The sequence below is a fragment of the Leuresthes tenuis genome, unplaced genomic scaffold (genome assembly GCF_036924035.1).
Source record: "Leuresthes tenuis unplaced genomic scaffold, fLeuTen1.0.hap1 SCAF_10, whole genome shotgun sequence".
Taxonomy (NCBI): domain Eukaryota; kingdom Metazoa; phylum Chordata; class Actinopteri; order Atheriniformes; family Atherinopsidae; genus Leuresthes; species Leuresthes tenuis.
In genome coordinates, this window is record NW_027325364.1 from 15,770,573 (window position 1) to 15,777,939 (window position 7,367).

Here is a 7,367-nt window from a genome sequence, read left to right on the forward strand (position 1 = left end):
TCCTCTGCTGTGATACACTGGCTGAGACCTCAGCTGCATTGCAGCAGGACATGCCTGCCACTGCAATGTAAACTGCACAATTTAAGATTTTGGTTTGTGATTTATGATGTCACAACTAAGCAGTTTGGTTCGGTTAAAACAAGTTCTGTTTTGTTTCAGTTCGTTTAAGCTGGTCTGAGATCTGTCTATCATATCTGACAGGCCCCCAGTGTCTCAGAGCGGGGATCAGTGCTCATTGTGAAACCTAAGTTGATGTACCTGGATGTTTGTATAGCTGAGGGTTTAACAACGATTACTGTGATGTGCAAAAAATCATAATCATAATGAGTATTTATTTCTGTTTCACTCAGATTGTGAATGTTCTTACATGTGCTGTAACAGTCGACATTGTTATTGCTGGGTAACCCTCAGGTTGTGAGTGATGACTCATTTTTTGTTCTGTTGGCCTGTGTCTTCAAAGTGCATGAATATGTCCAAGAGTTTGTCTCACTCTGGGTTGGAAGGGAAACTCGACTGTCCCTTTAGAAGGTTGCTCAGTGTTGTGTATATGAAATATGTAAAAAGTATTGTTTTAAAACTGCATGTTTGAATTTGCATAGCTCGATGCCTTTAACAGCCTAAAGAGATTTGCTTTGCATGCATGTTCTGCCGTGGAAATGCTGCTCCGTGTTGCTGCTCATTACACTGTCATTGCACTATTGTTGTTGAGAACAGATGAAACATTTCTATTTTCAATCTCTGACTTTGTCAAAATTATGACAAAAGACAAAAATGTGTTTTTCTTTAATTAAAAAGGTTTTAAATCTGTTTTAAACAGCGTTGTGAAAAACATGTTATTCAATGGAAAGTGATGGTTTGTTGTTTTATAAAAAAAAAAGATAGTGTCCAGTGTTCACTATGAAACTTATACATTTTATTGTGATAAAAAAAGGTCAAAGCACAATTTACAAACAAATCTGTGACATTTATTCATATACATAAGCAGAACAAATCTATAAATTCATATATTCAATGTGGGTTGGTGGTCCTTAAAACCGTACCCAATGCAGGATTGGATAAAGAGGTGGTATTGTGCATTCAAGTGTAATGTCACTAATGGCTCCAAGCGCTGGCTCCAAAACCTTTTGACTTTTATTTTTAAAAATATCAACTTGTTTTTTTTAATTTTATGTCAGTAGATATTTTTCCACCAGTTATAACATAATTGTTCAACCATTTCTAATCAGTGTCCTCAGTCAAATAGTTATCAGGTCTCAAAGGTTGTGTTCAGGGACATGACAGGCTTGACTGAAATGTGTGAAGGCCTTTTTAAGGAACTGGTAAAGAGTAGGTGGAGACGAGCCTTGAAGTCAATTCGATTCACATGCACAGTGTGTTTGTTATATTGTAATTTGTGAAGAAGGCAATGCATTGTCCATGGATATTTTTGGTTTATTGTACTTGACTACTTTGATTATCTTTTAATTGAAACCAGAGTCCAGTCATTTCTGTCACTAAATTTTTATTATTCTAATCCACTGTGTTTTTTATTTATTTATTTTGTTGTTGTTGCTGTTGCATTAAGCTGAATATTTATAGTATAATCCACATTATGAGTGTTTTGAGGAAGAAGAAAGAAAATAATATCAGATTTAACAAAAATTGCATTTGCACCTTGTTAACCAAAGCTTTGCTTAATTTATCAGATAACTGCTCTTCTCTGTCTTCTAAGTATTGTCACTTCTGGCACAGAGTAACTCTCTTGTAATACATGCAGAATGGGGTTTAGTATTATCTTGCTGAAACAAGCAGACCTTCCCCGAAAAAGGCGTATCTGGATGGAAGCATATGTGGCTCTAAAACCTGTATAAACCTTTCAGCATTGATGGTGCCTTTCAAGGTGTGCAATTTACCAGTTCCATCGGCATCAGAGATGCAGGCTTTTAAACTTTTAAACTGGATGGTTCCTCTCCTCTTTAGCCTGGAAAACATATTGTCCAAGAGTTCAAAAAATATTTTCAAATTTATATTCACCTGCACACAGAACCATTTCCACTTTGCCTCAGTCCATTTTGAATTAGTATTGACCCAAAGAAGAGGGCAGCATATTTGGATCATGCTCTGATATGGCTTCTTGTTTGCATGATAGAGATTCAACCTGCATTTTTTTGGACGGCATCATGAACTGTGTGCACAGGCAACAATTTGTGAAAGTGTTTCTGAGCCCATGTAGTAAGTGTCAGGACAGAATCCTGCCTTTTGTTAATACAGTGTTGTTTGAGGGCCAGTAGATCACAGGTGTCCAGTATTGATTCATAGCCATGTTACACACATATAGAAGCCCCCAGATTCTCTTAATCTTTTGATGATATTATATAGCGTTAATTTTGGAACATTCAAAGTCTTCACAATTTCACATCGAGGAATGCAGTTTTTGCAGATTGCTGAACTTCTGCCCATTTTTACTTCCGAGAGACTCTGCCTCTCAAAGCAGCTCTTTTCAAGCCAATTTATGTTATTGACCTGTTACAAAGTAACCTAATTAGCTGCAACATGTTCCTGTGTTTTATACATGTTTCATTCTGAATAAATTATGGGTTCATTAGATTTTTCAAATCAATAATTCTGTTTTTATTTATTTGGTTTTTTTACATTTTACATTTTTTTAAATTGAGGTTTTTATATACACAGTTTAATGCTGCACTGAAACCAGCAAATAAAGAAAATGGCACAACAAGTCAGATTTACCCTTGCTAAAATGTCTCAACCCTGACCTCCACAAGTGTCAGGTCTTTTGTCGGTCCCTATTTTGCATTCAGCAGAGCACTGACCAGTCAGGACGCGGACAAAGAACAGCTGAGGGTGTCCTGGAGCGTCTGCCTCAGGAACATTAGAAATAGATCTATGTGTCCTGTTAAGAGCTTGAATAAAGGCAACTGGACTTCTTCTTGGATACTCCAGCTCTTATGATTACCATGACCTGGATGACTGGGAATCTTTTGTTGGCTCTAGTGGCTTTTATTCAAAAGTAGCATGACAGGAAACAGGGCAGAGAGAGGGGGCGTAACATGCAGCAAAGGGCCACAGGCCAGAATCAAACCCAGCTGCCAGCTGCCAAGGGGCAAAGACAAGAGCCTCCGTACATGGGCTGCCAGCTCATGCCAGTGAGCTAAACGGTGGCCCGACAGAGAAGCTTCATCAACATATGTGTCCCGTTATGGGAAAGGGTCTTTATGGATTTGCTTCCCAGAGATGTCATCAGACTGGTATTTAAGGACTTCAGAGGCCAGGAGAAAAGCTCAGACTCTTACATGTTTTTGTGGGGCTTGTATCTGTCCAGCTGGGTGAGATGGCACCTTTAGGGGAGTGCTGTTACAATGTGAGGTGGGTGCAGATGGTCAGCAAAAATATTCAGGTAGGTGTCAAGAGTCACATGTTACATCCATGTGAATGCCAGGATGCAGGTGTTCCATGCAGAGCCTTGTATTGTTGATTGTGTTGATTGTAACAAGATAAGCAGTGTTAATGTGCTACTCAGTGTTCATAATGTAATGGTTATATATATGTGTAATTAGATACTATTTACATTTCTGAGACTCTATTTCTCTCTGATTGCATCAACCTCTTGGATTTACAGACTGCAAGAAAGGAGAGCTAAAGAATGCATCAGTTTTAAAGTCCCCTTTATTCCACAATACATAAAAAAAAGGAAAAAAAAACAACTTTTCAAACCATTTAATCAAGTAAGAAAATAGACTATCACTTAGCCAAGGCAAGGCAAGTTTATTTGTCGAGCACAATTCGTAGGCAGATAAAATCATTCCATAAAACATAAAAAAGAATCAATAATTAATTAAATCAAAAACGAAGAGTGCAGATAAAATACTTTCAGTTGTCATATTCCCAGCTAAATGGAACTTTTTTCAGCCTAGATTTAAACTTTAAAGCTTAGATTTAAAGTCATGCAACAGTTAAACACAATGACGGAGCAACAAAACAGTGTCGGCCTCACTGAGAGGTTAGTGTAGAGACAATTTTTACATATTCATACAGTCTCTTTTGAAATCCGTTATTCATCTGTGGAGAATGTTTGATGTTGATTTTAATAAGGCGATGAGGTGAGGCAACAGTAGCAGCAGAAATGTATGAAACTCAGTGCAGCTCGATGAGCATGCAGCCGCCAGCTGCCAAGCCATAGCCAGAGCTGGGCCTTAATCTATAATTTAACATGGATTGAGTTTATTCTCCTCAGGGTCGATGATCAGGGGAGAACCGGATGGGGAGAGGAGGGAGAGCCTTCCAACCTCATTTCTGATACTGGGCCTGGCTTTGCCACGGTCTTTGATCTCTCTCCCCATTTCTCTTCTCTCTTGTTTTTTTCTGTTTTATCTGCTTCACATACAGGAACTGAGTCTTTTATTCCTACTCATTCTGACATACTGTACAATTGGTACACGATCACAAAAAATGCAGATCATGTGCGGGGAAAAACAAACACCCTGAAGAGAAGTGCCTAATGTTTAATGTCCTATTTATATACCTCGCTTGCACCCTGAGTCATTTCTTTTTCGACAAAGGCTGAAAATAGAAAGCGAAACAACTTGCAAAACCCGGTGAGAATGAGTTACACCGAGGATTTTAAGTATTGCGCAAGTAAACATAATCACAGTAATGAGATCACTTTTTATTCCTGCTTTGTAAATCTGGAGGAAATGTCCTATATCCATTTTTAGAAACTAGATTGCTCTGCAAATGTAATTGTGTGAAGTAGACTATAAATATTAATATGCACTCCCAATAGTAATTCTGATGTGCTAGAAATAGCTTTGTTCGTCTCATGATAATTTATTTCGTAGAGTGCATTTATTTTTTATAATATTACACAGGAACTTTTTTTTTTATGAGCTGTTGAACAGACAGCGCTGGCATGTATCAGTCTGATGGCTTCGACAGTGACATAGTGAACGATATTTCAGCAAAGTTTAAACACGTTAAGGTTTAGATGCAGCCAACAGGAAACTTCAGCACAGTAAGAAAATATCTTACTCTAGAATGACTGTAAAAGAATCCACATAACTTTTCCTTGTTTAAATCTCTGTTAAGATTCATTGTGAGCAAATTCGTGACAGTCGACCTCACAGTGGAGACATGCTGTTGTAACACTTGCAGAATGTGGTTTGGAATTGTCGTGCTGACACAAACAGGGTCCTCCTTGAAAAGATGTCTCAGTGGTAGCAAATATTGCACCAAAATCTGTATGTATTTTTCAGCATCAGCGGTTCCTGCACAGGTGGGCATCTTACCTATACCATAATATATTGTCATAGCAATATGGGATACCGACTTTAGAACTGTGTGCTTGGAATGAGCCAGATGGACTGTCCAATATTTCCAGATTTAACATTTTTATTCCTCAGACCACAGGACGGGTGTCCCACCATTGTAAGTGAGCTCGTTTCTGTGCCTTGTTTTTTTAATTTATTTGTTGTTGTGGATGAACGAACAAACAGTGTTTACTGCCAACAGTTCTTGGGTGTGTTTTTGATCTCCATCACAGAATTGTGTTTGTTAAAGCAGTGCTGCCTGGGGGCTTGAGGATCACAGCCTGATACAATGGGTTTTTGGTATTGTCCCCTGCATACAGACTTCGCCAAATTCTCTCAGTCTTTTCATAAAATTATTTACTGTGGATGATGAATTACCCAAATTCTTATTAATCCAACAATAAGAAATTTCATTGCACTTACTTTCGCAGACTTATTAATCCACCCCACCTTTAATGAAGTCACTTTGGCTATTTTTGTCCTTATTGGCAGATATAAGGCCTTGTGGCTCTTTTGTTTCATTTGGTTCATCTGGTTTCTTTTTCACTGTTTAGCAGTTCTTTTCATGCACATTTGTTCAGTTATGCTGACAAACCTATATTCAAGCTTTAAAATGTTAACTTTGTAGTGTATTTATTCAATAATAAGGTACAAATAACATGTAAATAATCCCATTCTGTTTCTATCTACTTTTTACACACCAAAGAGTTGTAGAATAATTACCAAGACATTTATCAATTTAATTCTTTATTCTTTCATGTTGGATTCCTGATGTAATACAAAAATTGGATTTTAGTCACGCAAGTAAACTTAGATGCAGAAATATTTCACATTAGCAAAATAATTATTCTTGGCTTTGGAAACAGTGACAAAACAAGGTCTTGAGGTCTGGTCAGAAGTTTTTGATCTTCATCTTAGCTGCTGTAAATGCTTTCTATTACACACCTGAGAATGACCTGATTAAAGAGATGTCCTACAATATGTAAATTAATTCTGTCTGTAATCTAGTTTACATGTCAATTAATGGTCACTATATGGGTCACTGAGCAGATGAGTGGCCAGATGAAGATTCACTATAGTTCAAACTGTCTGTTCTGTGGATAACAACATGTACATTAAGAGATTGGATTTTGGAAGTTGTACAAAGAAACCAGGATCAGCTGAGAGTTTTAATCATAGCTTCAGCGAGGAATAACCCACCATATCATCACTGGGCACCAGATGGTGTTTTTCAGAGCCAAGACTTAACAGAAAATGCACAAAAGACACAAAGGACACATTTTCACAATGAAATGTGGTGAGTTTTAACTGTTTTACTGCAGACATTGATAGAGCTTTTCTTCATCTCTAAGTGCTGAGAGGCATCCACTTAAAACCATGTCTTTGAACCTTTACGGCTCCTCATCATTTAATTTTCTCTCTGACTTTGGGTCATCAGATAAGTCGCCCAGAACAGATGCTCATGGCTGATAATCCTAACAGAGACATTGAGGTGTTCTGTGCTGTTTCACATCGGAGCCAGCCACATATTCACTCAACAGCGACTGCCTAGATGAAGGTTATAAAAAATTAAACATGCTTGAAAGAAATCTGACACAGAAGAAGATATCTTTCCCCCTGCTGTCTGCTCTCAACTGACCAGCTCATTGAGGAGCCAAAGAGAACATCGCTTGTGTGGAACAGGCTTGTGTTGATTCACATAACTATCAAGGCGCTCTCTGTATTATGTATAATTTCTTACGGTCATTGAGTGTAGGGGTGAAACAGGTATTCAGTGAAGGACTAGGACTCAGTGAAGATTGATGAGTGTTTTCTCTTTCATACAGCCTTGTCTGGCTGTCTGTCCCAATCAAAGCATCCATAGTGTTACGACATGGAGATGAATAATTGATTCATTCTGACAGCTCACTGGTTATGTTGTAGATTCAGTGAAGCATCAGAAAGCACTCGAGTATGAAACTTGTTCAAATGAAGAAAGAAATGTTACAGTATTTTTTTTGTGCGTGCAGAACAGAACAGAATTCGTGAGCTGGGGAGATAAGGAATCATTCTTTGTAAATACAG